The sequence below is a fragment of the Hemicordylus capensis genome, chromosome 9, assembly GCF_027244095.1.
Source record: "Hemicordylus capensis ecotype Gifberg chromosome 9, rHemCap1.1.pri, whole genome shotgun sequence".
NCBI lineage: Eukaryota > Metazoa > Chordata > Lepidosauria > Squamata > Cordylidae > Hemicordylus > Hemicordylus capensis.
The window spans coordinates 26,573,554-26,578,440 of NC_069665.1; positions in this window are offsets into that span (position 1 = coordinate 26,573,554).

Consider the following 4,887-nt stretch of genomic DNA (forward strand, 5'->3'; position numbering starts at 1 on the left):
CACTTTGCTTCCCCTTGCCAGTAGGCAAGAATAAAAATCAATTGTTCTCTCAGGCGTCTGCCTGCATGTGGAGTTAATTGTTAATTTGGCCACACTGTCTTTGAGGTGTGTTCTGCACCAGAGAAAATCCCCCTCCACCTGCTGGGTCAATAATCAACCCTCTGAGGTTTGTAAAAAAAGAACAGAGAAAAAAATTATTCAATTACTATAGATTGGTTCCATCAGAGGCTGTTAGCTTTTTAGATACACTTAAAAATACTTAGCTGATTACAAGTACACTTCAAAAGCACCCCGAATGATGCTGGGGTGCCATGTGGTAAAATCTTAGTTACTTAGTTGCTAAGAACAGATATTTTGGAAAATGCAAAGCCCACACACAAAAGCAAAATAAATTCCTGATGCACAGCCTGACTAAACAAACTGTTCCCTAGGTTAAATTCTTGAAGCCAAAATCCTGGCTTCTTGTCCTTGAACTCACCAAACTCCTGATAAGAAACAAGCCTCCTGCAGATCTCTCACCCTGAGAGATTATCCTGCAGCCTCCGCCATGAGGCAGCCGAACTCTTGCTAGTGCGCACACTCAGCCAAGCCTTCCTTTCTTGTTCCCAGAATTTTCCCCTGCAGCTCTCACGTCCCACCCACCTGTTGGACTGATTGGGTTGATCCCTGGAGTTCACCAGCCTGTCAGTCAAGACAAGGGTTCACTGCCTGTCAATTCTTTGGAGGGCGGGCAGACTGGTCACTACCATCACACTCTCACACTTCTTACAAAGCCTGGTAGAAACAGAATGAAAGAAGAGGAACTTGCTGTCAACCTTCCCACATCCGAATGGCTTTCAAAGGTCAGCTTTGAAAGGGAGCAGAGGGTCTTAGGTCAAAGCAGCATTTGACCTCTCGCCTGGGCACCTCAGGGCCTTGAGCCACCCCTGGGCATGTTTGTAATAGTTTCAGGACCGGGCCTTCTCAGTGGCTGCTCCCAATTATCAAAATCTTTCCCCAAGGAGGTCTGTTCATTTAACTCTCTCTTGATGTTTTGCAAGTGGCTGAGCACCATCCCCTTCTTTCAGGCCATTGGGTGCTAATGAGGACCATCATTACTGGAAACTTTCTGTGGCCTCCTTACTCTGCTATGATGGATGCTGTTCTTATGCTATTTTAGGAAGTGTTGCTAGCTTTGAAATGGACTCTTTGTGGTCCATTTTAAAATTATATGTTTCTAACAGATGCTGTCGCCACCACAAACAAGCAGTAAGCCACCACTCTTGACATCGTCAAAGAATGTCTCACTCCTGAAATTTCTCCTATTCCATTTCTCCTCCTTCGGAACCCTCAAATGCGATCAAATGTGATTCTCCTAGGATAATTTTTAGATCAACTAATAGAGTTGAGGATGCCCCTTTACAAGCAAAGGGAAAACCTGCCTTTACTTCAAGTCTATTATTCCTGATATGATCACCAGTGGGAAGAAAATCAACCATCTGCATCTTTTCTTCTCATCCTAACTGAAGCCTGCAAATCCAACCTATTTTTCAAAACACAGAACTGAAAGAGAGCAGAGGCAATATGAAGAAAAGCTAAACATTATAAAGATGCAAAGCCACCATTACATCTGTAGGTCTGCTTCACTGTATGTTCTGAATCCAACATTCCACGTAATACATTCTGAACGCCCTCGTAAGATCTCTCTCTCTCTCTAAAAACAGCTGGTTATGAATCACCCCATGGTATCTTTAAATGGATGATCAATAGAATATTTTCCCATAAAACATTTGGTTTGAAATCCGATTTTAAGTGCATTAGAGTTTCCCACACACCAAATGAGGGAACGTCATGATACATTGTCGTCAAAGAGAAAAGAAATACAACCCCAATGAATTGTCATATTTATTTATGAGTCTATAAAACTACATTGTGAAAGGCTTGGCACATTTTTGGGGGATGCCAGGTTGAACTTTGACGAAAAGTTAAAAGCCTTAAAGGGGACAGAGATTTGATTTATTGTTGGGCTGTTTTTAATCGCAGTGGCTACCAGTCACAGGTATAAAAGAGGTTCTGCCTTTAATGGCCACTTCTCTTGTGGGTTTTTTCCTCCTGCTTTAAAAATGATATACTTCTGAGATTTATTTTTTTTAAATTATTGATTTGGCAAGATTTACTGTGGATTAGTGCTATTTGGGTGTGGAAACACAAGTGGTCCCATTCTCCCAAGAGTAAAAAGCTGTAAAAGGGGAAGTGTGCCGTCAAAGTGTCGACTCCTGGCGACCACAGAGCCCTGTGGTTGTCTTTGGTAGAATACAGGAGGGGTTTCCCATTGCCTCCTCCCGTGCAATCTGAGATGATGCCTTTCGGCATCTTCCTATATCACTGCTGCCTGATATAGGTATTTCCCATAGTCTGGTATGTTTTCCCCATAGTCTGGGAAACATACCAGTGGGGATTCGAACTGGCAACCTCTGGCTTGATAATCAAGTCATTTCCCCACTGCGCCATTAGGTGGCAGTAGCAGGTGGAATATAAGGAGCCACCTCTGATGTAACAAGCATGGTCCATGTACCATGCAAAAGATTAAGAAGACAGACATTGCTGAAAAGACGGTCTCCCAATTTGTTTAGAGACATTTCCAAAATTCCCCTCCATTAGAATGTCTCCCCATGTTTTAAAGCTCTAAATAACCTGGTCTTGGGCCAATTCACACACTATGTTCAACACTTGTATGATGACACAGGTACAGTCATTCACATGCTATGCTGAACACAGGTAAAGAACTATGCTCCCTGTCTGTACCATGCATTCAAAGGGCCTGGATCTAGGTTCACTTTAAAAATGGACACAGGTGTAGTCATTCACACAAACACATGTGCAAGTGTACAGACATATGTCCACTCGCATGGCATAATGTCTGACTCAAGCTCTTGTAAAAGCAGAATCAAAGCATGAGGAATCCACCACTGAACTGTTTATCTCCAGATTTCATACCATGTGCTAAATACGCAGAAGAACAGCCTTCCTGGATCAGGCTCATGACCTATCTAGCCCTGTTTGCCTCAGTGGCCTACCAGATGCCTATGGGAAGTCACAAAACCAGGAGATAAAGGCATGCCCCTGCTCCCACCATAGTTGCCCTGCAACTGGCATTCAGAGGCTTCCTGCCTCTGAACCTGGAAGTAACCTATAGCCATCAGGACTAGTAGCCACTGATAGATCTGTCCCCCATGAATTCGTCTAATGCACAGTTTGATGCTACTTTCTAGTAATGACATTCAGCTCCATTTATTGTTTCATCCATAGGCCATCGCAGTGGTTACATTACATACACACGCCTAATGGTGAAAACTATAGTATCTATAGGCATGGATGATAGAGATTTTTTAAATCACATGCAGTGTAGAAAGAGCAAAGAGAGAGAAAATATTCATTTGTGGAATAACAGGAGAATAAGAGGAGAAAATCCCGTAAGGAATCTAGATCCGTCGAAACTATGGTGAGAGTCCTGGAATTGCAGATTCAAAACTATGGAGAGTCCTGGAATTCCGGATACCCCAGCGAGGGAAATAATCACTGGGGATTTCTAGAAGGAAAAATTACAGAGCGCATTCAAGTAAGTCTCCAATCCCTCCAGCAGCTATTTTCTTTCTCAAATGATCTTGAAAGAGCCTCAGAGTTATAGTTCCAATCTGATCGCATAATATCACTTCCTCCAAATGTGGCCCTGGATTTTCCCCTGAGTGACGAGTCAAGTCACCCTCCAATATCTCCCCAATGAAATCAAGCGAGGCGCCATATTCCATATAATAATCTACCTTCTTGCAAAAGTTAACACTCCTCATTTCCGCTTCTGCACTTCAGACTATTAAAACACTTGATCATTATCATCAGATTCACCTTGTTGGGGTCTCATATACAGTGGGGGTCTTTTTCTGCCTTCGCTAACATTTATATCTCCAGTTGGCAATCATCATTGAGAGAATGCAAATAACCAGGCAGACTCCACAAATAAACTAGCATCTCCTCCAGTTTGTCAAAACAATTAGTGTTCATTTTGGGTTTATTCAGTTAGATCTGCAGTGACTGATCAGTATAAATTATGTATTAGGCCTGCCCAGATATACTTGTTTATTCATGCATGGACCTGAAAAATTTCCATCTTCTCCATAGAAAAATATATTCAAAAACAAAAGGGCTAGACTCAAAGTCATAAATCTGCTTGGCCAGTAGCGTTGTTAAGTCCAATATCACACTCTTAAATTTCAGACCCTCTGTATCTTTGCTTATGACTCAGGTTTCACATCCACCTTTTCTACCAAATTATACTTTAGGTGCTTGTTTTAATTTCCTCATTGTTTTATACCCTTCGTTACCCCTATTTAGAAAGGTGCAGTTAAATAGGTGTTTCTAAAACACAGCAAAGCCATTGTCCAAACTAATTGTTTTTGATATTCCAAAGAAAACTATAGATTGCCCATAAACTCTTAGGTCACCTCTCTCTTTTTAATGCCCCTAACAGGAATGGGCAAAACTCTTGTCAGTGGTAATTCTGTATGTAATTTCACAGAAAGAAAGAAGGAGGTCATTGTTGGAAAATGAGGTTTGAATGATCGGACAGTGAGCGAGCCACTACAATTTTCCCATTTTAAAATTTTAAAATGTCCTGGTTTTAAAGCAATCATCAGTATGATTTCAAGACAGTCAGAAGATCGGCGCTGTTTCTCCATGAAATCAGGACTGTCTTGAGAATTCATTAATGTAAGGGTTATGCCAATGTTTAGAACGCCTCCTAAGAAAGAGGTTTCAGAATTTCTGACAAGCTGTTTGCCAGCCTGCTAAGTGAGACGAAAGAGATTCACCATAAGCAGTTGTAGTACTGCAGAGCCGGAAGCAACAGAAGAC